Source organism: Nicotiana sylvestris, chromosome 3 (genome assembly GCF_000393655.2).
Source record: "Nicotiana sylvestris chromosome 3, ASM39365v2, whole genome shotgun sequence".
NCBI lineage: Eukaryota > Viridiplantae > Streptophyta > Magnoliopsida > Solanales > Solanaceae > Nicotiana > Nicotiana sylvestris.
Genome location: NC_091059.1, coordinates 59815193 through 59842815, shown reverse-complemented (window position 1 = coordinate 59842815; position 27623 = coordinate 59815193). Strand labels below are relative to the sequence as shown.

Here is a 27623-nt window from a genome sequence, read left to right as displayed (position 1 = left end):
TTGACCCATAAGGCTTAAGAATGGATCCCCCATGTTGCCGGAAAACTTGGAGCTCATAATAAGTTCTTCTTTCTATTATAATTGATGGATCAAAAGGATCTATGAGATTGAACAACTCCGGTGGATGATCTGTTTGCTTTAATGACCTTGTGCCCAATATATTTGTAAACATGAAAATGTGGCTGATTTGCTTTTGTTTTGACTTCATCTTTGCGGGGGAAAATCTCTTTGAGAATTCTTCCGGTCGAGACAGAAAATCTGCGAGAATATTATCCTTTCCTTTCAGGTGCTTGACTTGAAACTTGTATGGAGAGAACCATTGTGCCTATCTGAGAATCTGAGGATTGAGAATAATTTTTGCATTTATCTGGATCATCTTTGGGAAGGTCTTCATATCCATCTCTATTAGAAATTTTGTATGAATAAGGAAGAAATTGAATTTCATGATGCCATTCTTTACTGCAAGAATTTCCTTGAAAGTGGAGTGATAATGTTGCTCGACATCTTTAAACTTGCCACTGGCGTATCCGCATATTTTTCTCTGGCCATCTTTTTCTTCAAATAGAACAACACTCCAAAATTTATTGCTAGCATTAGTTTGCAGTATCTTCTTTCCATCTGAAGGGATGTAGAGGGACTTGACATTTTTAGATATCTCCTTTATTTCACTGATTGCTTCATCTTGTTTCTTTCCCCATGACGAAGCATTTTTCTTGAGTATTTCTGGGAGCGGAGAAATGTATGTAGAGATATTTGGGATGAAATCTCTTACATAATTTACGACACCTAAGAACTGTTGTATCTGCTTTGTTGTGAGGCTGGTATCTGGAAACTTGAGTAGTTCCTGACATATATGGGGTCCTGGACTATATGCACCTTTGACAAAATGTATTCAGAGAAAATCAATCTCTTTTTGAGCAAGAACCATCTTTTTCGCTGAGAGCATGATTCCGTACTGTGTTACCAATGCCTCAAATTGACGAAGCAAGTTGACATGTTCTTCCAATATATCAATGAGTTTTCCTCTTGTCTGCTCAGCTCTTTTGTTGACATAAAATGCTTCGCATGCCCATTGTGAATCCGACGGCTCTATTAGATCAAATCCCAAAAGTTCTTCGCATTTTTTCTTTGCAAGCTGAAGATGATCTGGATTCATGCCTAAATGACTGACTTTTGTTGGAGTGATGTTTTCATTTTTCTTGAAAGGGAGCTTGATAAAAAAACTCTTTGGTTTTCCATAACGGGCTTTTCCCTTTCTTCATAAAGTCCTTGTGGGGTTCAGCACATGAATGCACAATGAGATTTTATTCAATCTCTTTTATTTGTTCATCGTTGGTGATTTGGAATAGCCTTGGAATATCATAATAAGGTTTGAATTGCTTCTTAAAAGCTATCCCGTTAGCCTTGATCTGGAGTTGATCTCTAAGTTGAGTGTAAATGTCGAATCCAACAATAGGATCTTTTCCTAGTACTTTAGACCCTATCAGCTTGGTTCTGTACTTCAATCCTGGAAAGAACTCAATTGTGACTGGATGCTTTGTGATGACGGTGGTAGTCAGGATTTCATTTGATGCAGTGTTAAAATCCTTAAAGTTTGGCACCCATTGATCTTCAGGGAGAACAACAGGATTTATGAGTGAGGAAGCAACTCTAGTGTCGATGAAAGCAATAAATTGAGTTGGTTTATCCCATTTGGACGAATAGACTTTGAGTTTTACTTGAGGAACGACAACAAGAGCATTGATTTCTTCTCGGGCTTCGATCATTGGTTCTGAAATTTGGTAGTGATCATTGCCTTGATCTTCATAGATATCAAGAGAGAATAAAGTTTCTTCACTAGGTTCATCATCCATAGAGAATATGGATACAAGGTCCTCCTCTTTTTCAAGATGTATGCCAGTGTAATCTTCAATCTCTTCAATGAGTTTTACAGATCTTCTTTATTGGGGACAATTTTTAGCGAAATATCCAATCTTGTGGCAAATAAAACATCTATTTTTCTTGTAAAAATTTCCTAGCCTTCTACGTCTGAAATATTTTGTGCGTCTCTTGGATCTTGATTTCCTGTCTGGAATTTTTGGCCATCTGAACCTCCTGAATTCTCTCCTTCACCTAGATGTGTGACAGGAACATCCTGATCCGATGATTAGATCAGATTTGCGACATGCTTTGTCAAATACTGGATTGTGTTGGATAATTTGTTTTAGGGCAGAGCGCTTCGTACAAATGTCATCCAATGCGACGAAACTAGCTTGCCTGATGTAACCAATTTGTGGGATTGTTATGGATTGAAACGTTTCTTCAATGATGGTCATAGTTCGGCTCGCCAACAGCTTTGGAAGGGAAGAGACAAAGGCTTGCTTCAGGTTGATGTCTCCGCCAATTTCAAAGTATATCTTTGCTATTTTTTGAAAATGTCTGTCAATGTCATTTCTGTCCAATGACACACACTTCATCTTGAAGAGTTGTCTTCGCATTTTCTCCTGTCTTTGACCAGTATCTCCACAGAAAACTTCATGTAGGATCCTGATGTTGAAGGCAAAATCTTGGGAAGTAAGAAAAGTATTTTTGTCTTGAATTCCAAGTGAGTTCCACCAATCTCTGAGGATTCTTGAGAACCGTGAAGTTAGTTCTGGCAGGATGATATACTTTTCTCGTTCCACCAAATTTTTGGTCACCATCCAAGTATAGAAGTCTTGGATCCTTTAAGGCCATTTTGAAACCTTGACGTCATCTAAGGTGAAAGTGTGGAAACCAGTTCCAACTGGTTTTGACGCCATGGGCTCATATATTCTTTCTGGGATTGGTTCATCTATCATGCCTTCTTGGCTGGTTTACAAATATTGGGGGATCGTCGTCTTCGGAAGAATTTGATGTGGATTCATTGCTTGATTGAGAGCTATCTTCCATTGTTTTATCGTCTAATGAATTTTGTGATTCCGACCATGGAGTATCTTCTTCTGATATGTATCTTGGCTGGGATACATAGAGGTCTGGAGCCTTCTGGTCAGAAATCTCCACAAGTATATTCCCCACCTAAATTGGACAACACCTTTTCTACTTTTCCATCTACCTCACAAAATCCAATCTCTTTCACCTAACATTTAAAAGAAGAACATGATTTTGATATCGCAAAAATGGTTTGGGAAAGGAAAGATGCCTTTACAGCCCAAAAACAAACCAAGAAAAGGCGAGACCAAGGAGAAAGTTCAAAAGGATCGAACCCCGAAAATCTGATGATTTCTGACTAGAAGGCTCCAGACCTTTATGTCTCCCAGCCAGGATATTTATCAGAAGAAGATACTCCATGGTCGGAATCTCTAAATTCATCAGACGATGAAACAATGGAAGATAACTCTTAATTAAGCAATGAATCCACATCAAACTCTTCCGAAGACGACGATCCCCCAAAATTTGTAAACCAGCCAAGAGACCCAGAAATATTTGAAGTAGATAAGGAACAAGAAGGCATGACAGATGAACCAATCCCAGAAAAAAGATATGAGCCCATGGCGTCAAAACCAGTTGGAACTGGTTTCCACACTTTCACCTTAGATGACGTCAAGGTTTCAAAATGGCCTTAAAGGATCCAAGACTTCTATACTTGGATGGTGACCAAATATTTGGTGGAACGAGAAAAGTATATCATCCTGTCAGAACTAACTTCATGGTTCTCAGGAATCCTCAGAGATTGGTGGAACTCACTTGGAATTCAAGACAAAAATACTTTTCTTACTTCCCAAGATTTTGCCTTCAACATCAGGATCCTACATGAAGTGTTCTGCGGAGATACTGGCCAAAGACAGGAGAAAATGTGAAGACAACTCTTCGAGATGAAGTGTGTGTCATTCGACAGAAATGACATTGACAGGCATTTTCAAAAAATGGCAAAGATATACTTTGAAATCGGCAGAGACATCAACCTGAAGCAAGACTTTGTCTCTTCCCTTCCAAAGCTGTTGGCAAGCCGACCTATTGAAGAAACGTTTCAGTCCATAACAATCCCACAAATTGGTTACATCAGGCAAGCTTTTTTCGTCGCATTGTATGACATTTGTACGAAGCGCTCTGCCCTAAAACAAATTATCCAACACAATCCAGCGCTTGACAAAGCATGCCGCAAATCTGATCTAATCACCGGATCAGGATGTTCCTACCACACATCTAAACGAATGAGAGAATTTAGGAGGTTCAGATGGCCAAGAATTCTAGACGGGAAATCAAGGTCCAAGTTAATTTTCAATTTTCAACATATTGAAAAAATACAACCTGCAGCTCTATCCCGAGAAATGTGCATTCGGGGTTTGTTTCGAGCAAGTTCCTCGGCTTTATGGTATCAAATCAGGAAATCTAGATCAACCCTGATAAAATCAAGGCAATCGATGACATCACAGTCGTGGACAACGTTAAGGCCGTACAAAGATTAACAGGGCGGATAGCCGCCTTAGGCCGGTTCATCTCGAGGTCTTCGGATCGAAGTCACAGGTTCTTCTCACTAATCAAAAAGAAGAACAATTTTGCTTGGACCTCGGAAAGACAACATGCATTGGAAGAGTTAAAACGATATCTTTCGATCCCCCAATTGCATCATACTCCGAAAGAAGACGAGCAACTCTACTTATATTTGGCAGTCTTAGAAGTTGCGGTAAGTGGTGTCCTAGTTCGAGAAGAGCAAGGTACGCAATTTCCTGTTTACTATCTTAGCCGAACTTTAGGTGAAGCAGAGACCCGGTACCCACACTTAGAAAAATTAGCGCTTGCTCTAATAAGCGCCTCTAGGAAATTAAAACCATGTTTTCAATGTCACCCAATTTGAGTTGTAACCACTTACCCCTTCGCAACTTTTTGCACAAGCCCAAACTCTCGGGCCCATTGGCCAAATGGACTGTCGAGATTAGCGGGTACGATGTTGAGCATCAACCTCGAACAACCATCAAGTCTCAAATCTTGGCAAATTTTGTGGCTGACTTCACGCTAGCCCTCATACCCGAGGTCGAAAAGGAACTATTATTAAAATCGGGTACATCCTCGGGGGTGTGGACCCTCTTACGACGCTTCAAATATGAAGGGGTCTAGGCTAGGCATCATTTTGAAGTCGCCCATAGGAAATACAATTAGACAGTCTATTAAAACTTTGAAATTGACTAACAATGAGGCCAAGTATCTGGCCATGATTGCAGGTCTCGAGCTAGCTAAGAGCTTGGGAGCAGAGGTCATCGAGGCCAAGTGTGACTCCCAACTTGTAGTAAATTAGGTCAACAGGACTTTCGAGGTTCGGGAAGATCGGATGCAGAGGTAGTTAAACAAATTACAAGTTTCTCTACATCGATTTAAAGAATGGACGCTATAGCACGTGCCTCGGGAACAAAATAGCGAGGCCTATTCCCTTGCAAATTTGGGTTCATCAATTGAAGATGATGAACTTAGCTCAGGTACTATCATACAACATTCAAGGTTAGTGATCGAAGAATGGCACGCCGAGATAAACTCCACAAGTTTAACCTGGGATTGGAGGAATAAGTACATCGAATTCTTAAAGAACGAGAAGCTTCCATTGAATCCTAAAGAATCGAGGACTCTACGCACTAAGGTTGTACGATTCACTTTGGCTGAGGATGGAATGTTATATAGGAGAACGTTCGATGGGCCATTAGCAAAGTGTTTGGGACCAGGATACACTAATTACGTTCTACGAGAAATCCATGAGGGCACTTGCGGAAACCATTCCAGTGCCGAATCGTTGGTTTACAAAGTCATCAGGGCAGGATACTATTAGACCGATATGGAAAAAGACACTAAATAATTTGTTTGAAAATGCGAAAAATGTCAAAGGTATGCACCTATTATCCACCAGCCCGGGGAACAACTTCACTCAGTCCTATCCCCATGGCCGTTCACGAAATGGGGGATGGATATCGTCATCCCTCTTCCATCGGCCCTAGGTAAAGCTAAATTTATTTTATTAATGACTGATTATTTCTCTAAATGAGTTGAAGCACAGGCCTTCGAGAAAGTCAAGGAAAAAGAAGTCATAAACTCCATCTGGGATCACATCATATGCCGATTTGGGATACCCGCCGCGATAGCATGCGACAACGGAAAACAATTTATCGACAACAAAGTAACAAGGTTCCTAAAAGATCAAAATATAAAAAAGATCTTGCCGACGCCATATCATCCTAGTGGGAACGGACAGGCCGAATAAACAAACAAGACCATCATTTAGAATCTAAAGAAAATATTGAACGACGCTAAGGGGAAATGGAGAGAAATATTTCCCAAAGTCCTTTGGGCATATCGAACTACGTCAAAATCTAGTACTGGGGAAATACCATTTTTTTAGTATATGGTGCCGAGGTTCTGATTCCGATCGAGGTCGGGGAACCCAGCATCAGGTTTCGATACACAATGGAAGAGTCAAATCATGAGGCTATGAACACAAGCCTCGAATTCCTAGATGAAAAATGGGAAGCCGCCCTCGTCAGAATGGCAGCAGAGAAGCAGCACATTGAAAGATACTACAACCGAAGATCCAGTCTTTGCCACTTTTGAATTGGGGACTTAGTTCTGAGAAAAGTCACCCTCAACACTCGAGACCCGAACAAAGGGAAACTCGGTCCAAATCGGGAAGGACCATATCAGGTCCTCGGTGTCATCAGAAAGGGATCTTACAAACTTGGCACGACGAACGGCGAACAATTGCCAAATAATTGGAACATATCACTCCTCAAACGATATTATCACTAAGGTATGACTTTCTCCTTTTCATTTGTATTTGATACTAACTTATTGCAGGTGTTCGATCGAAGACATTGAGAAATTCTTCAACTTAAAGACCTCAGGTTTTAAAGCACGCATTGTACTTTTTTCCCCTTAGATTGATATTTGTCCCAAATGGGTTTTTCCGGCGAGGTTTTTAACGAGGCAATAATTATTTGTGCTCTCTGGGGACAATTCAACAGTATCCGAGGCTTGTTTACAATCCACCTCGAATACTGGGGGGGCATCACCCTCGGATGTTTTGTTCTCAAGGAAAATACTCTGTATTAACAAGTCTCGATAGGTAAAATTTTGTAAAGGTCCAGACGATCAAATGAACTGTGTCCTTGTAGACTACTCGAGCCCCAATGGAAAAACATGTACGCATGAATGATCTATTAAAAGAAGTATTTTTTTACTTACCACATGTTCCATGCCCTAGTGAAATTTATACTTTACTTATGATCTATTGCGGAAACTGCCCAAGCACTGATCGCCACTAAAGCTTGAGATACCAACCCCGTACTCGGGGACTGGCGTCCTAAAATCAACATGTTCGAATTATTTAACTTCGAGGCCATAAGACCTTGAAAAAGGCGATACTCGATTTTATAGGCCATGGCCACCCCACTCGAGAACTGGTACTTCGAACAAGTTTGAAGTATTATTGATAAACAAGCCCAAAGGGCAAATCTCAAGTTAAAGGATACGGCTAAACTAACACGGTTCAGAGACGTTCGAATTCCGTACTAAAACAGGCCTTCAAATATTTTCATAAAACCGATTAAAAAAGGCTACCCTCAACAAAATTATAAAGTGTTTCGATAACATCAACTCTCAAATACCTTAAGGGGTACCAAATTGTTCGAACTCTCGAACAAACTTATACTAAGGCATAATAAAGTAAAGGGTTTCGATAACACTATCCCTTGAAAATCTTGATGAGAACAGATTTATCTCGTGCAAGGCATAACAAATTTATATATGATTAAACTTTTTAAGCTGGAAAGGGAGAAAAGCCATTTTAAAATCCATATCGGCCTAATTCAAAAGCCTAATGGCCATTTTAGTTTTTGGGTTCGAGAAGTCATCCTCACTCAACTGAAAACTAATGGTTTTTTCTACCCCGAGTTTGAGCAAGTACTCACTCAATTAAAGAAACTATACTAATCTGACTTCGACAAAATTATCGTAAGGCGAAAAGCAAAACAGAGTTTAGAGACGAGTCAAAGGATCTTTCATATATATGCAAAAATATTTAAAAAGACCATTTAGGGGTCTTACATAAAAAAATTCGAAAAAGAAAAAATTCTAAGTACCTAATCTTCCCCGGGAGCCTCATCTTCATCCTCTCCACTCTCGGATTCACTCGAGCTCCCAGAATCATCATCAAAAGAGACCATTGCTTTGGATTCGTCCTCGAGTATTTTCGCGTTCTCAATATCGATAGTAAGGTCAAAGCCACAAGCATGTATCTCCTCAAGAGTCTCTCTTCGAGACTGGTATTTGGCATGCTCGACAGCCAGTACGATAGAGTCTGGGTGGTGTCAGCCACCTCCTTTGCTCGAACTTGAGCAGCTTTAGCATCAGCTCGATAGACGGCCACGATCACCTCAACTTCAGCCTTTACTCTTTCTGCCTCAGATGTGGCCATTGCAAACTCAGCGACCAACTGAGCCTTGAGCTCCTCAATTTTATTGGCTGCGACCAAGCTCTCCTCCTTCATGCTTTGGAGTTTACATTCGGCCGAAGACAACTGGGCTCGAGCAGTATCTTTCTCCGAAGCAAGGCGCTCCATGTTTTGCTTCCACCTCAAAGTCTCTACCTCCTTCATCTTGGCCTCCTCACGAAGTTGCTCGATCTTTTTGGCCTTCTGCTGAACCTGCAGGATCGAAGTGTTAGACGTCATTCCCGAATTAATATATCGAGCTTCCAAAAAATTTACATTATCTGCTCAATCAAGTCGGTTTGCCCTTTATGAGCTATTTCCAGTTCAGCTCGGAGGTCCTTGATATCCTCTTATTTTTGCCCACTAAGAAGTTTTAGGGCATCTTTTTTCCTTTGTGAGCCTCTTCAGATCAGCCTCACACCGGTTCAGATATGCCCGGTATTTAGAAAATGCTCCCCGATGAAGCGTCATAGCCTATGAAGAAAGAAAGAGAATCAAGCAAAAGGAAACAAAGGAAAAAATAGTATTGATAAAAGGGAGCTAAGGCTTACCTGACTTAGGAGTCGATGAGCCTCATCGAAGATACTCGATGCATCACCCATATCGAAAGCATTCTTGACTCCCATGAAGTAACCGTGAAAGAGGTCCTCCCCTTTATGGGCCATTCGTACATTGGGGGTCTCCATTGCCTGGGCCTCCTGAAATTTCTCCTCGGAGAATGTGGGGAGGGGAGGCGAATCATCAACGTCTATTTCCCCAAGCAAGTCACTTGGGGCATTCTTTTCGTTTCGAAGGGCCTCAAAACTGGCCCCTTTAGGTAAATCCTCTGATTGCTCATCATGGTGGGAGGCATCTTCAACCTCCGAGGAATCAGGGACTTTTCTCGGGCCACCCTCCGAGATCCCTTCGGTCCGAGGCTGAACCTCTTTGATCGTCAGCGGCTCAATGGCTTTTGGGACCTCAGTGCTCTAATTTCGAGCCACCAGTTCGGAGTCAGCATCTTTTTTTTTTCTCCTCTTTTTCATCTCGTAGTCACTGAGCTACATCGGCAGGCAGGGAGGCGGTATCATTCTTTGACTTACGAGCCTTGCTCTTTTTAGACTTTGGAGTATCGGAGGGCGAGATCCTTTTTCTTTTCTTCTCCTTCAACGTCTTCGGGATCGGGGGTGAAACCTCATCCTCCCCAGACGGGGGCCTCATGGCGGCATTGTCTCCTAGGCCTGTGTGAATAAAAAGAGATCATGTGAATGAGAAAGGAAAGATTTCAGAAAAATACCATCAAATACATGAAAGAAGCATACCATAATTTTTGGCCTCCTATCGGCCCCTTGCCAAATCGCGCCATGAGCGCTCAACATATGAAGAGGTCAATGCCAATTTCTGAACCCAACCCTCAAGGTTCAGAATTGCACCAGGCATCCAAGAAACCACTGCATCATAGGAAGGAATATCAATGAGAAAAGGCAAAGGAAACAACACAGTAAAAGGAGGCCATGGGTGGAGTTTGTACTTACGCTCCATGTTCCATTCCTCATGGAATGACATCTTCTTGGCCGATATTATGTCAGCATACTCGGACGAATCGGCCCATCCATCCTCGATCTTTGTCCTTATCGATGCTCGATAACAATACATTGGTAGCCCGACTCGGAAGCCTTATAAACCCGCCTCGATATAGACGGAGGCTGTACATTCTGATGAGATGGTTGAGGGTGAAAGGCATCCCTTCAACCTTGCTCACAAAGAATTAGATCAGAATAACGATCCACCAAAAGAAGGGGTGGATTTGACCTAGGGTTACTCGGTATTGGCGGTAAAAGTCGATGATGATGGGATCGACGGGGCCCAGCGTGAAAGGGTAAGTGTAAAATTTTAGAAACCACCCTTTCACGTAAGTGATGATGTCCTCTTCAGGAGTCGGAATCACACCTCTTTGTCTCCCAAGTTGCAATCCTTCTTCACCTGCTCGAGGTCGTCCTCAGTTATCGAGCATATATATCTCGACATTGGCTCGCATTAGCCAGGGACTGACGAAGATTTCTCGCCTTTGAATTCGGAAGTAAGATCACACCCATAGGAACACACTCCTCGAGGCGTGGCTCCACCAGTGTTTTATCGCCGGTCGGTCGCGATGAAGAAGCTTTTTCCTTTTGGAGAACAATTTTAGATGTTTTTTGCCGTTTTTTATGGATTCAGAGAAATAAGAAGATGGGATTTGTTGTTTTGAGAAAAGATTGACAACAAGATTTGAAGAACTTGCAGAATTGAAAAAACTTGAAGGAAGTAGAGTGCTTTGAAGATTAAGGGAAGTTTTGAAAGTAAAGTTTGAGAAAATTATGATGAAGACCTATTTATAATGTTTGCGATGACCGGTTCAAAGCTGGTGACCGACCATCAACTGACGCTCATTAATGATTTTGGAAACTGTACCGACGTGACGCTTCGGTCATTTCCGACGCTTACATCACAAGGGTGACATCATACTTGATCGAGGTATAAAATCGAAGGCTCAGTTCATTTCTTCTCGTTACAGTCCAAGAAACGAGGGGACTATCTATATATGGTTAAAATATGGCTTGCCTGATTATGCCATTTAATCGAGACCAGGGAATTATGTCGAAGGTCAATCTCGTATTGGATCAGGTCAGAGCACAAAGATAAGGTGTCGAGCTCGAGAATCGAGGTGCTCGTCGAGATCGAGTCCAACAGCGGTCGAGACCATATATGACAGACTTCGAACGAAACGCAATAACGTAAAAGCGAGATATCCGTAACCGGCTGAAGATCATGATGAAAATCCCAAAACAAATCAAATAAAGGGTGGTTGTTTAGGCTAATCATGGGATTTACTTATGTAATTAGAGTTATACCATAATTAGGATTCCTCTAATATATAAAGAGGAGTCCCCATCATTTGTAGCCTCTCCAAGCATTGGTTTGTTTTACATTATTCTCTTTTTAATTTACATTCTCTTTATCAGTTTGCTGCCTTTTAACTGTTCTTGCTCTACTAGCTCGAGGGTGTACTAGCTCAAAAGCTCTCTCCAAGCATTGGTTTGTTTTGCATTATTATCAATTTTCATTACTTATCTTTACTTTTATCAATTGGTATTAGGTGAAATCACGTGTCCTTAAAATCACATTATAAGTTTAATTGTTATCCTATTTTTAGGGTAAACAATTTCGTTTCAAATTCTTTATAAAAAATAAAAGAGCACATTGTTATCTCATTTTATTATTAAACCACATAGCCACAATCTTCGATTTGGTTTCATTTTATGGTTTTATTATCCTTCTTTTCTTACTTTCTGCCGTTGCTGTGAGTCTTAGCTAAAATTATTAATTAACTTGTGATATTATTAACTCTTAGATGTTACTCTCCCTCTTGTGTTGGGCAAAGGCGAAAAGAAACAAAATTAAGGATTTTATAATATTTTATTTTCGAGTATAAAAAAATGCCAGCCATAAAGAACGGGCCGGTCTGGTTTTTTGAAGAATGTTTACAGCAAATTTGTGGATTCCAAGACGAAGACCATACTTCCTTCTCTTTAAAATATAATAATGGAGTACTTAAAGACAAGCACTACACTTTATGCAAAAAAGAAAAGAAGAGCAAAAGGCAAAATAGCTGTGTTTTAACGATCCAAGATAGTTTGATCAGACTTAAGTGGATTAATTAAATACGTATACGAGGGATAAAGCTGTCGGACGTTGTGCTTTACACTGTCAGTAACCACCTTTTAGATGCAGATGATTCATTTAATTGACCAATTATTTTTATGAGTTCAGCTTTTATATATTCATCGTATAAAATTTAAAACTAATTATTGGTAATAACTATGGTTATTGTGACTTGATAATCTAATAATAATAATAATAATAAACAAGTGATTTATTGCAACAAACAATTCACTCTATCCGTTTCAATTTATGTGACATAGTTTGATTTAGTACGGAGTATCAAAATAAAAGAAACTTTTTAAAACTTACGATCTTAATTGTATAGCTTAAAATTTGCGTGGTTATAAAAGTATATTTTAAGGGTAAGATGATGAAATAAAAAATTTAAAGTTAAATTATTTTTAGATATAAAAGTATATCAGTATTTAGTGAACGAACTAACAAGAAAAAGTGTATTAAGCACAACATTGCAAGCAAGCAACTTGGACAAGGACAACGAAATAAACTTGGCAGCACCTTCATTAGGTGTAGTGTGCACGCTCTTTATATTTGTGAAGTTTGGTTTACTCTAGTTTAATATTTCAGATGTTTATTTACTATTTAATAAAATGCATAGGACTGGCAGACAATGACAGAACTAAAATTCTTATATTAAAGGAAGTCAAAATATATAGAAATATCAAAGAGCCATTATATACACATAAAAAATAATTTTATTAGTCTAATTTTTCGGCTGAAGAGTATCAATTGGATTAAAGCATGTCAAAGAGCAAAGAGCATGTACGTTAAGTGATTATAAAGTAGTCTTATGGTAAATAGGCATGGATGGATCGTGGACTTGCCTTTAATTTAAAGCATAACCCTACTAAAAAGAGAAATAATTATTAGGTCGATCTCTACGTTGATTTTCGGTTAATCTTTCTCATCAATGGGTTCGAGAATTGTCATTATTTTGTTTTGATTATTTTAATACCCGAGTTCTTTTTTTCTGGATATCAGGGTTTAATGAGTTGTTAGATTGTGTTCCCGCGCACAACTAGCAAACAGGAGTAGCAAATACAAATAATATACTAGAAGAAATATGATTGCGCGTTCAAAATTTGTAGACAGCGTGCATGAAAACAATCATGCAGCTCTTATATTGCTATTGATTACTTTATAGCAATTTCTTTATCAAATGATACTTGGAATCATGTATAGTATTGCCTTTTTTCACACTGATTATCAACTTAGCATTAACCCTCTTTCTTTAGGACGGCCAATACTTTTTGTGCAACTCAAATGCAGCTGATACCAACTTGACTGAAGAAGATCCAATGGGCTTTCTGGAAGTAAATGGGCCAGATAGTTAGAACTAGTATCAGTCTAGAAAAGAATTGAAGTATTAACTTAGATATGCGGCTATTCAATCACTTAAATTAAAAATGACGGAATAAATATATAATATATGTATGTTTTCACATAAGATATATATAATCAATATATAATATTATATACCAACTAAAAAAGTAAATAGTAAAGCCAGTCGGCTATTCGTGTAATCCCAAAAGAATTTGGATATTAGCTCTTTCGTACGGAAGGGAGAGAGAAGAGATGGTGGGGGGAGGGGGCAGGCAGGCAGTGACGAAGCCAGGAAATTCAATAAGGGTTTTGAACACCCTTTGCCAGTGGGCTATGTAAGTAGGGCTGTGCATTTGGATCGGATATCCGAAATCCGATCCGATCCGCTCAAATTCGGATTTCGGATATTTGGATCAGATTCGGATTTGATTTATTAAAATTTCGGATTTTCGGATTAGATTCGGATTTGTATAGTTTGAACCCGATCCGATCCGAAATCCGAATTTATTAAGGGAATAATAAATACTAATTTTATTTTTAGGGTTAGGTGCATTAGGTCTTATTTCATTCTGCCTCAGTCTAATTCTCAGAAGCAAATTTTTGATGTTGTTGCCTTATTTCATGCGTTAGGTGCATTAGGTCTTTTTGATTTATTAAGAACTTCTCACGCCTCAGACTCAGTCCTCACTTCACGGCTTCAGTCTTCACTCTTCACGCCTCACAAGTCACACCCAGAGACTGATGTGCTGGTGCTGCTCACTTCAGTCTTCACATGACGCCTCAAGCTGCTCCCTCCTGCTCGTCGCTTCCTCTATCTCTTCTCTGTGTTCCGGCGACCGCACTGGTAACTGGTAAAACACTAAGAATTGATGAAATTCTTAAGAAAGACACTAGGGTTAGGTCTCTTTGTTCTCTTTTATTTCTTGGATAAAATTGATGAAATAAATTAGGGGTTTCACTCTTGATTTTCTTAAACAGAAATAGACCATACTATACTACTATTTTGAATTCGATTTTAATTTTAATTTTTTGTTTAGTTTCATAGATGGAAGATGAGGTAGAGATTTGTTAGCTATTTTTGAGGTACTGTAATTTATAGTCATTTGTTTGCTATTTTTGTTCTTTTAAATGCTATTGTATTATGTAACATCCATTATCCATATACAGTTATACACACTCCTTAATAATACGTACAATTCGATCCGAAAATCCGATCACCAAACCGATCTGAAATTTAGAAATCCGATCCAATCCGATATAATTCGGATCGGATTCAGATTGCAATTTGTGGAATCCGAAATCCGAAATTTCAATCCGAAATATGCTAAATCCGATCCGATCCGATCCGATCCATGCATAGCCCTATATGTAAGGGTGTTCAAAGTCTATTTTTTAATCAATAACAAGTAATATTTTACTTTATACATAGTATAATTTCTCGACGAAGGGTGTTCAATTGACCACCCTCGAGTCATAGCTTCGCCCCAGGGCAGGCATGCATGCATAAAAGATCAAAGATAAAAGGAAGACCAATTGCGAAGAATGATGAAAATACTTTAGCGATCGGGTACTCTTTGTAGACTTGTAATTTTTGACCCTCCCCAAAATTAGTTTAGGTCTAATAGTACTATTTTTACTATTTTTTAACTTTTAACTTTATTTATCTTTAAATGAAAATTACAAAAAAATATTTTCTTTTATTTGGCTAATTGATATTTTATCTAGTTACTTTTAGTTTATCTGTCTTTCATGAAAGTCGAAAATACAAAAATAGTTTCACTTTATTTTCAGGAATATTAGTATTTTTGGTAGGAATATTATTTTAATTTTTGCGATGATTTTATTCTAATCCCATTTTTATTTTTAGGATTGATATTTGAAAAATACCAAAAATAGGTTTGTTTTAATGGTTAATTTTATTTTAATGGTTATTTTACTTAAGTAGGATTAATTAGTAAATAGATCGTATTTTAGGGGGATTTGCATCTATACCCGCTTTTTGGGTCACGTTGTAACTTGTGCCCGTTTTGCAAAAAAATTGCAAGCGTACCCACTTTTTCGCGTAACTTCAGCATACAGGGCTGAAGTAGCAAAGACAATCACACAATAATTCCGCATTCTAGTAGACGGGCCTGAAATAGCAAAGGCAATGCGCTGAAGTTTTTTTGTCCTGGATAAAGTGCTGAAGTTATTTAGTTCATTTGTAAAAACTTCAGAACTAAAATAAATGATGTTTTTTTGTCCTAGATTCATTAGTTTTGTCATAAAACTTTTTCAAAAATTTCAATAGAAGATGCTGAAGTTATTTAGTTCATTTGTAAAAACTTCAGCACTAAATAAGCTGAAGTGTTTTTTGTCCTGAATAAGCTTTTTCAAAAACTTCAACAGAATATGGTGAAATTATTTAGTTCATTTGTAAAAACTTCAGCACTAAATAAGCTGAAGTTTTTTTGTCCTGGATAAGCTTTTTCAAAAACTTCAGCAGAAGATGCTGAAGTTATTTAGTTCATTTGTAAAAACTTCAGCACTATATAAGCTGAAGTTTTTTGGTCCTGGATTCATTAGTTTTGTCATAAAGCTTTTTCAAAAATTTCAGCAGAAGATGCTGAAGTTATTTAGTTCATTTGTAAAAACTTCAGCACTATATAAGCTGAAGTTTTTGAAAAAGCTTTCTAACATACTAGATAAATAATCACCTTATTCTTTCATAGTGTATTACTACTATAAAATAATCAGATTGACAACAATATCTAAATCATAAATTTTGTAAACAATAAACGTGAAAAGAACAGAATTACGTGGAATATTCACAAATTATTGTCTACTAGCTTACGTAATTATTTATAATTTATTTTTAAATAATCTGATAAACATACTTATGACAATCATCCCATGAACTGAAGTTTCATAACAGCACTAACAGTAACAGAAGAAAGAATACGAAGAAGAAAACGAAGGAGGAGAAATGGGGCTGAAGTTGTTTAAAAAGTAAGTACAAATTAAAACTTTTTTAAAAAATCTTGTTCAATAATAAAGAATAAAATTTGGACTCAAACAACCTATTTTTTAGATTCAATTTTCGGACCCTTAGCCTATAGATCCAAGCCCAATACCCATAAGTACCTAACATTTTGGAGACCAGCCTAACACACACCGATTAAAAGAGAAGCAACAACCCACCCTTCTTCTTGAACCAGGGAAGAACAGACCCTCTCTGAAACCCTTCACCAGAACCAGCGAAACCCCCCTCACTCTAGGACTTAAGGATCAGTCGCACATACACAAGAAAATCGGCCATCCTCTGAACCTTTTTTTCTTTTCCTCGATCTCTGTTACTTGAGAGACAAAAACAGATGCGTTAGTGATATTCTCAATCTGCCGCAAGCCAAAAGCCCTAGTAGCAGCAGACTAATCGAGGAGGACACGCACAGAAACACATTGTAGACTTCTCTTACCAATCTCTGATTTTCACAAAAATAGCAAGTTTTTTCATCTCCTTTCATGCTCAAACCACCCAAAATCCCAAACATCTGCTTCATTTTAATTATTGTTTTGTGACAAGTATTGAAAGTCGTGTTTTGCTAACAACGATCATTGCTGCTATACAAATCTTAGCTTGGTCGTACTTTATAATATAATGGAAAAGGTCTAACGCCATTCAAGCGCGGCTGCCGTTTAAGGTGCGGAGTCGCATTTCAGTTGAGGTTCGCCGAGGTATTTTTCCGGGTTTTCGGTTCCGTGCTTCTTAGATCATTGAGTTTCGAAGCTGTGAATGGCAAGATCTTTGACATAAAGGTCCATCTCTATCTCATAATGCTTGTTTTTCCCAGTGAGTTTTGTTTAAATGAATGTCTGTTCACTATTAATTGCTTGCTTTGATTGAAATGAATTAGTTTGTCCCTGTTAAGTTAATTTCTTGAATTCAATTTCATATGCCTTGTTGAACCAAAATAGAATTAGTCCAATAATGATTTTGTGAAATTCAATGAACATAAAGGAGAAGAAAATGAAGGGACGATTGGACTATACATGGGAATCTGGTTAATTGGGCTTAAACGAATTCGAGCTTTGGTCGTAATCTACACATGTGAATTAGATTTAATATCAATTTTACTTTTATCATTATTTTGTCATCGCTAGGAATATGCTTAGGCCGATCACACGTGGGTAGACAAACTTTTAGGCGCGTAAATGAATCATCGTGACTATGAGTACTGTTCCCGTAGCATAATCATGATACTTAATCCCAATTTGAGTGTGCGTTTCATGTGACTCGACCATAACTTCAAAGAATAATAAAATTAAACATGTTGTAGATCGTGGGTACGGTTCCCGTGACGCGATTTGCAATGTGTACCAAAACATCAAGTGTACGACAATCGCGCCTTGTTCCGGAAAATAATTCCATAAACACTAAAGTGGTTTGAAAGTTAAAAATGTACGTAGGTTTAAATTGTGTAATAAATCAGATAGTTAGGCCAATCATTGATAGTTGAGCGATCGCGGTAAAACCACGGAACCCGGGAATGCCTAACACCTTCTCTCGGATTAACAAAATTTCTTACTCGGATTTCTGTGTTTCGCGGACCGTAAAAATAGAGTCAACTTCCTCGATTTGGGATTTTAAACCGGTGACTTGGGACACCATAAATTATCCCAAGTGGCTACTTTGAATTTGAATATAAATAATCCCATTTCGATTATTGTCAATTAAATTGAAAAAACTCCCTTATCCCTTGCGGTATGGGTGTACAAAGGAAATTGACAAACCGCACCAACCCGATAATTCGAGTCAAACTGAGAAAAAAAATCCGACTATGGTTTGGTTTGATTTGGTTTGGTGTTGGAAAAAAAGTCCGACCATAATTGGTTTGGTTTGGTTTTAACTAAAGAAAGTCAAACCGAAACCAAACCAACCCGACATTACATATAAATTTTTTAGATATATTTAATATATAAATATACTTATTGTAATGTAATTTATAAATAGTTCTTTAAAATTTTCATAATTTTATCTTTTAAGGTATTATTTCAAGGTTGGACTTAGAACTTTTGAATGTTCCAATAAGTTTTATAGCCATTAATATTAGTAAATTAAATAATGCTAACAAAAGCCCAAACCAAAATCAAATCAATACTAATGCTAACAAAAGATATTCAATTCAATACTACGAACGAGAATGTATTGAATATCTGTTTTTATTTTATTTTGTAATAATTTAGATAATTAAAATGCATAATCTATTTTTATTTTTTCTTTAGTGTTTAATCATGTAATTAATACTCCCTTATTAGTCTACTTATTTTAGCATGCCTTAGTACCTTTAGATTATGTTTATTTTTATTATGACTTTTTAATTAGCAATTTATATTACATAATTTTATTGTCCTTATTGTTGAATATTTTAGGATAATGCCATGACGCATCTCATATTTTGTATTGTTTTCTTGGAAAATACTTTATATAGTTATATTTTACTAGGATTAAAGAAGTATTTTGAGCACAATTTATATGTTTTATTCTACGAAGATTTTACCGGGAAAAAAACCCGAAAAATCCGAATAACCCGAATTTTATTGGTTTGGTTTGGTCTTTAGATTTAATAACCCGACACAATTGGTTTGGTTTGATAATTGTAAAATCCGAACCAACCCGACCTATATATACCCCTACCCTGCCGGAAAAAGGAGATGTGACACTCTTCAATGGAATGGAAGGCCCTTTGTGTTTCGTCTATGGGTTGTGTTATTATTGTAATTAACAAATGGCCGTTTTATGAGAAATAGCTATTGCCATGGAATTTTATGTTTCACATGTGAACTCCAGAGCTTTATAATGGAGTTTAACCTATGAAATTATTTGAAAATTCATTACAATGATAATTTTTCAATTACATGGCTGCAAAGTGGTTAGTCCAAGCTATTATTATTTGTGTTAATTGATATAAAAGAGAAAAAAATTATTCATGATGAAATCTTAATTGTTATACATCAAAGAGAAAAAAATTATTCGTGATGAAATCTTAATTGATATAAAAGAGAAAAAAATTATCTTTTATGTATAACAATACTGCCTAGATTTTGAACTATAGAATTTGGAGATCAAATTTATTGACAAGAAGTTAAACCAAACCAATAAGATTTCAGTGATTTTATTTTTTGAACTATAGGATTTGGGAGGTCAAAGTTATTACATTGTCAAGAAGCAAGTCAACAAGACTTCAATGGTTCTGTTTATAAACATTGAGCAATCAGCAATTCAGCATATAGTTGACACAATAATCGACTTTAAACTATTATTATTGGCCGGTCAACTCAAATTATAAATCGAAATACTATTTTATATTGTCTATCCAGATAATTGCTATACAAAAATAAAAGAGCACCGTGTTATAGCACTTTGGCACATATTGTAAACGGGTACTTCCGTTGAAGAACATTTTACCAATCAACTAGTCTTGATTGAGTACCTTACCCATGTTCAATAATTGATCCAATTTGGAAAACGAATTTCTGCAAAACTGAACAAAATAAATTGGAGGAAATGATAACAAAATAGTAACTCCCATACATTAACCATCAATCTTAATAAGTTTAAAATTCATTATTTGCAAAATTCAAGAGTTACAAAGTAAATTTAGTGATATAAACTTATGATAAGTGTCACATGTGACTCATTTACATTTTATTGGAGTTGATAATAAGACGATCATGCAAAGATATAAAATCTTGCTCCAACAAGTTGTGCATCCGACGTTCAGTTTTTCCTTTGCATAGACACTACGTCCTGAACTAATCGGGCTAAATTTGAGTCTGAGGATCCACCTTCAGCAACACTTGCTCTTGATAATTTTGCCCTCTCATTTGCCCTTTGCAAGAACTCACTTCTCCTTAATTCCATCAAATCCCTCACCATTTTCTCAATGATTACTCTATCACAAGTATCTTTCATGTCCAACCCCAATTTCCACACCTCCTCAACATACCTGCTATTGATTTTCTGGTCAGCTAATTGAGGCCAACATATCATTGGGACTCCCTCAATTATGCTCTCCAAAGTCGAGTTCCAACCACTATGAGTCAAAAATCCCCCAATAGCAGGGTGTGCCAAGACCTCCTCTTGAGGAGCCCAGCGTACAATATAACCATTTTCAATCACACTCTCTTTCAATTCTACTTCTACTTGAGATTCTTTATCTTTGTCCAGGATAGAATCATGCCTAATGACCCATAAGAACCGCTGTCCACTATTCACAAGGCCGTGCCAGAACTCTGTCAGCATATCTGTCGTGACGGTTACAATACTTCCAAAGCTTACATAAATTACAGATTTAGCTGGTTGCTCGTCAAGCCACTTTAAGCAGCTCTTATCTTCTTCCCATATGCTGTTAGAATGGATGGATTACCTTATTGATTCTGATGCAGTTTTTTTCTTCAAGTGCGCATGGAGTGGTTCAATGCTGTAAAGATTTGGTATGTGATTTCGAATATGGTCCAATATAGGTCCTTCGAGTTCCTCAAACGTGTTCAGTATGAGCCCTTTGGTTCGAATAGTTTTTTGAGTTTCTGTGAGCACCATTTGGTATTTTATGTTGTTTTATTATGAGTCTATTGATAGTACTAATATAGTGTCTCTTGTTGCCTCTTTGAGCCGAGGGTCTCCTGGAAACAGCCTCTCTGCCCCTCGGGGTAGAGGTAAGGTCTGCGTACATATTACCCTCCCAGACCCCACTTGTGGGATTACACTGGGTTGTTGTTGTTGTGAGCACCATTTGGAGAACTGGTTCATGAAGGGTATCCGCACGACAAAAACTTGGTAGATCGCGTCTTCTGAGATGGCTCTCCACCCTTTACACTAGCAATTGGAACATCTAGGTCGTTTCCTACAATTTGAATCAAGTCCTCAAAACCAATACAAATTTGGGAATAAGATGACATATGGATATACACCATGAAATTATGTTAATCAACTATTTCAAGTACGTTTGCTCCTCGAGCTAATTTTACATGGATGTTTATGGCTTCTAATTAAACAAAGCTCTTAAATCAATTGAAAGCTAATGAGAGTGAAGGTGTATCGTAACACTAGCTAACTTGTTAATTATTTCTAGTTGTAACTAATTCTCAAGTTGTTAGTTATTAGTCTGCATAGTTGTTAGTCAGCGAGTTAGTGGGTTAGATAGGACAACTGTCAAGTAAATATATATATAAGTAGATAGTCTCAGACCTTCATTGTAAGCTTTCATTTTTACTGATATTGGAAAGTAGAGCACTTTGCATAAATTCTCTCCCATACTCATTGATTTGATCTCTGTAATTTAGCTAGGGTTCGAATCCTAAATCACTTCATGGTAGCCACTATTGTGAAGCTTTTTCTACTTAATTGAAAGCCCCAAATCGGAGGTCGGTGGAGATATCAACATTGGCAGAGATAGACAATGAATTGCCGGAAAAGTTGAGCCACAACCATCCCTTATTTCTCAATTCGAATGACGATTCAGGAGCAATTATAATCTCACTCCAGCTACGAGGACAAACAAATTACTCATTGTGGAGCCAGGCGATGTGAATTGCAATCCTAGGTCGGAACAAGTTAGAGTTCATTGACGGCACATGCAAAAGGGAGAATTACAGACAGAACCTCAGAGATCTATGGGAACATTGTAATGCAATTGTATTATCATGGATAATAAATTGCGTCTCACCTAAATTGCTCAGTGGAATTGTATATTCTTCGAAGTGTAGTTTGGAGTTACCTAAAAGAGAGATTCGACAAAGTAGATTGTTCAAGGATTTTCGAGATACACAAACAAATTGCTACTATTAGTCAAGGTACGGGTTCCATCTATGACTATTTTTCGAAATTGCGAGTAATTTAGGCAGAGTTTGATAGCTTAGCTCTGATTCCGAGGTACGACCGTGAAAAATCTCCTGACTTTGTTGTATTCATGGAGCGCTTGAAACTTCTACAATTCCTTATGGAGCTCAATGAGATATACGAACAAGATAGAAGTCAGATATTAATGATGGTGCCAGTTCCAACAGTGAACACGACATACTTTATGCTAATGGAAAGAGAGAGTCAAAGACACATGACTAATACTTCTAGAACTATAGAAAATATGGACACAACAACACTCATGACCACAGAAGGTGGAGGAGGAGGAGGTACTTAGAGGTTCAAGAAAAAACTATAACATATTTTGTGATTACTTTATGATGAAAGGACACACTCAAAATGGATGTTACAATGGATATCCAACGAATTTCAAACCTGAAAGGAGATTTGGGGGAAACACTGCACATATTGTGATAACAGAAGACACAAACTCATAAGTAGGAGCAAATGATACATACATACATCCAGGAGTCACTAACATTTACACTAGAGCAATTCAATCAACTGCTGAAGCTGATCAACAAGGAAAATTTACCAAATAATTAAGTAAATGTGGAAAATAACAGCAGCTCATCATACCTTGCAAGTACATCAAACATGGCAGATTGTGTTACTGCTCTCTTAGTAAATGATAACACTTATGAATGGATCATAGACACAGGGGCAACTAGCCATATGTGTTCCAATTTAAGGCTGTTAAATGATGCCAGAAGGATAGTTGAGAGTAGAAAAGTGCACTTAACTAATGGGAAAGTATCAGCTGTTCCATATATGGATAGTTGTGGAATTCTAAAAGGAGAAATCATCAAAGAGGTGTTATATGTGCCTAACTTTAAATACAATTTGTTGTCTGTGTCAAAACTTACAAAATGAACTGAATTATATGATGGATTTCTATCCTATTTTCTGTGTGTTCCAGGACCTCCATAATGGGAGGGTGTTGGGGATTGGTAAAGAAGAAAAAAGACTCTATTTGTTGACCTCTCAGTTAGGTGGAATACAAAAATAACCTACAATAAAAGGATTTGCAGTTAATAAGGAAGAAGAATGCATAAGAATATGGAACAAGAGGATGAGACATGCATCAGTGGGAGCTATGAAATAAATTTTTTAATTTCCACGTGATGCTTGTAAAAGGGTTGTAGAAAACTGTGAATTTTTCCCTCTTGCTAGACAAACCGGGTTGCCTTTTAATCTTAGTGAGACGAATTCACCTACTATTTTTAATTTGTTGTATTTAGATGTATGAAGCCCTTATAAAGTTCAGACTTTTGATGGAAATAGATCTTTTTTGACAATTGTGGATGACTATTCTCGTATGACTTGGATTTATTTGCTCAAGTTGAAAAGTGATGTGATCATAATCATAAGAACGTTCTTACAAATGGTTCAAACTCAATTAAGTAAAATAGTGAAGGCAATAAGAACAGATAATGATACTGAATTTATCAATACATCTTGGCTGACTTGCTTCAATCACATGGAATAATACATCAAAAGACTTGTGTCAACACACCCTAGTAGAATGGTGTGGCAGAAAGAAGACATAGGTGCATTCTGGAAGTAGCTAGAGCAATCAGATTTCAAGGCTCTATTCCTGTGAGGTTTTGGGGGCATTCTATGTTAGGAGCTGTTCATATGATAAATAGGATGCCTTTTGTTGTAAAGCAAGGAAAAACTCCACATGAAGCTTTTCACAAGTGCAAACCTAGCATGGACCACATCAAGACTATGTGATGTCTTTGCTATGCCAAAAAGCTACTAGTAGGGGTTAAATTTGAGGCCAGGACAATTAGATCAATACATATGAGATACTCTTTAGTGACAAAGGGTCACATTCTTTATAACTTGGATGATCACACCTTTTTCATCTCAAGGGATGTGATATTCAAGGAAAATGTATTTCCATTCCAAAACCAAGCCTCACCAAAGTCTATATTTTCAAATGTGAAAAGGGTTCTAAACTTGATGATCTGGGAGAACATATCAACAAACAAAAGAGACTTTTGTAACGACCCGGTAGGTCATTTCATGAGTTACCACTCCATTTTCCCCATTTCTTCTCCTTATTGCCTTGTTCAGTTGTATTTTGTGTTATCGGGTTGGTTGGCTCGGGTTCGGAGATATTTTGGTAAGGTTTGAGACACTTAGTCTCTTTTGAGTAAGCTTAAGTTGGAAAAGTCAACCGGATGTTGACTTATGTGTTAAAGGACTCAGATGTGATTTCCGATGGTTTGGATAGCTTTGGGAGGTGAATTGGGACTTAGGAGCGTGATCGGAATGTGTTTTGGAGGTCCGGAGTAGATTTAGGCTTGAATTGACGAAATTAAAATTTTGACATTTTTCGGTTGATAGGTGAGATTTTGATATATGGGTCGGAATGGAATTTCGGGAGTTGCAGTAGGTCCGTTGTGTCATTTGGGATGTGTGTACAAAATTTCAGGTCATTCGAACATGGTTTGATAGACTTTTTGATCGAAAGCAAAATTTGAAAGTTTTTGGAATTCTTAGGCTTGAATCCGATGTGATTTTGGTATTATGATGTTGTTTTGGGAATTCCGACAATGGGAACAAGTTTGAATGAGGTTATAGGATATGTTGGCATGTTTGGTTGGGGTCCCGAGGGCCTCGGCTGAGTTTCGGATGGTTGAACGGACCATTTCATGTTAAGGGAAATTGCAGAAATCTGATGTAGTGTTGCAGACAATTTGTGCTTCGCGTTCGCGAGTGGACCCTCGCATTTGCGAAGGGTTAGGATGGGAGGCTGGAGATTTGGCCTTCGCGTTCGCGAGGGAGGTCCTGCGTTCGCGAAGGGTCGGAATAGGAAACATCGCGTTTGTGAGATGTCTGACGCGTTCACGATGGTTTGAGATGCTGAGGCATCACGTTCGCGATGGTGTGGTCACGTTTGCGTAAGAGAATTTGGTCTATGGTATTTTTGTCTTCGCGAATGCGAGGTTTTGACCGCGTTCGCGAAGAAGGACTTCTGATCGCTGGGCAGAATGTTTAAAAGGCCATTTTCGCGAGTTTTGGCCTAAGTTCACCATTTTTGACTCGTTTTTGGAGTTTTTTAAGGGAGATTGAAGAGGGAATCAAAGAGAACTTATTAGAGGTACGGATTTTGGACTTAATACTCGATCCTATTGTGATTTCTACCTAATTAAACATGAAATTTGGGGAATTTGAAGCCTAAATTAGGGAGTTAGGGCTTGGAAACTTGAGACTTTAATCTAGGGATTTGAGGTGCCATTTGTGGTCGGATTTTGGTATTCTTGGTATGTATGAACTCATGGGAGGATAAGGATTCCGTTGATGTGACTTTTACCGAATTTTGAGACGTGGGCCTGGGGTCGGGTTGGACCAATTTCGGGATTTTTGGTATAATTTTATTAATTTTGCATGGCTTCGTCCCTTTAGCATATTCTAATGTTATGATTCTGATTTTTGGTAGATTCGACGCGAGTTGAGGCCGAGGCGAGAGGCAAAAGCATCGTAGAGTAGTAATTCACCCGGTTTGAGGTAAGTAACTATTGTAAATCTGGAACTGAGGGTACAAAACCCCAGTATTTCGTATCGTTTTGATAAATGAGGTGACGCACATGCTAGGTGACGAGCGTGTGAGCATGCACCGGTAGGGATTGTGACTTGGTCCATCCCGTAGCGATTATTAAGCCGCGTACTTGATTTGAAATCTTATGATATCTCGTATTTTAGAAATTTATACTGTATTATGGGCTGTAAGCCATGTTTGGGGCCTTGTGCCGACCTGTTGAGACCCTTAGGAGCATTTTTACTATTTTTCCTCACTCTATTTGTTTAAAAGCATATCCTCAGTCATGTTTTACCTATTTATTGTTTAAAACTGGTTTTATCACTCTAATTCTTAAAATGTGAGAACTGTTCGGACTGAGTTCCCTGATTTCTACTATTATGCCCGAGAGGCTATATTTATGAGTGATACCTTGCCTGAGGGGCCCATTTATGATATTTTTATTGATTTCACTCTTCTTTTAAAATAAACCTCTGTTGAAAAGTACTAAGTAAATGAATTCAAAGTATTTCAATTGAAACTGAAGCTTTATGAAGAAACTGGTTTTAAAAGTGTTGAGTTTCACTTGATATTCTGTCGTTTACTCTTCTATATGATTCTTTTTAACTGCTCGTCACTGCTTTCAAACCTTATTTACTTTAGTTACTTACTGAGTTGGCGTACTCACGTTACTCCCTGCACCTTGTGTGTAGATCCAGGTGCCCGAGCGGCAGAGTGAGGGTCCTCAACATTGTCAGAGTTTGCCGGAGACTGCAAGGTAGCTGCATGGCGTCCGCAGCCCTACTTTCTTCCTTCCTATCCTTGTTTTTCCCGCATTTTAGACTTGTTATGTATTAGACAATCGGATTTGTATATTTAGAGGCTCTAGACTCGTGTTACCAGATGTTTGGGCTGTGTTGGTCTAATGCTTACTGATATTCGCACATTTTAGTTGTTTTATATATTTCTTATGAGAATTTGAGATTTAATCTGTGTTAGAAAGATGGTTTTGTAAAAGAAATTTATTGTGGTTGATGGTTTGGGTTGGCTTTCCTAGTACTGTGATAGGGGCCATCATGACCGGGCATTTTGGGTCGTGACAAGTTGATATCAGAGCTTAGGTTATATAGGTATCGCGAGTCATGAGCCGCTTTAGTACAGTCTCGCGGATCGGTATGGAGACGTCTGTACTTATCCTCGGGAGGCTGCAAAACCTTTAGGAAAAACTTCATATTCTTGAAATTCTTGTCGTGCGAATCTGTTGATCCGAGTACTAAACTTCTATTATTCCATTCTCTCACAGATGGTGAGGACACGTGCTACCGGTCAGGATGGATGACCACTAGTACCACCAGCTGGGGCCACTAGAGGTCGAGGACACAGTCCATGCCATGGCAGGGGTAGGGGTGTAGCCCGCGCAGTAGCTAGGGCAGCACCTGCAGATCCACCAGCCGCCCCAGTTCAGGATCAGGTCCCAGTTGTGGACGCTCCAGCAGCACCAGCTATGCCTATTGTGATTTCAGGCCTTCAGGAGACTTTAGCTCAGATTCTATCAGTGTGCACTTGTTTGGCTCAAGGGTCTCAATTACTACGGCTGCAGCTACCTCTCAAGCCTGGGGAGGCACCCAAACTCCCATTGCTCGCATACCTGAGCAGGTTGTGTAGGGACTTTAGACACCGGGGGCACCTCCAGCCCAGCCGGTTGCACCAGCTCAGGAGTATGTGGTACCAGTTATGCCTGACGA

At 38.2% G+C, this 27623-nt stretch overlaps 1 long non-coding RNA gene and 1 pseudogene across 1 annotated transcript; one reads left to right on the top strand and one right to left on the bottom strand.

Annotated features, from left to right (window-relative positions):
* The first annotated feature begins 16666 nt into the window (after positions 1-16666).
* On the top strand, positions 16667-26874 carry LOC138886871 (uncharacterized). Its single transcript, XR_011405801.1, has 3 exons — positions 16667-17245; positions 25801-25868; positions 26592-26874. It is a non-coding gene; the product is annotated as an uncharacterized lncRNA (long non-coding RNA).
* Positions 20208-22830, bottom strand: LOC104211521 (7-deoxyloganetic acid glucosyltransferase-like; annotated as a pseudogene).
* Positions 26875-27623: the final 749 nt, after the last annotated feature.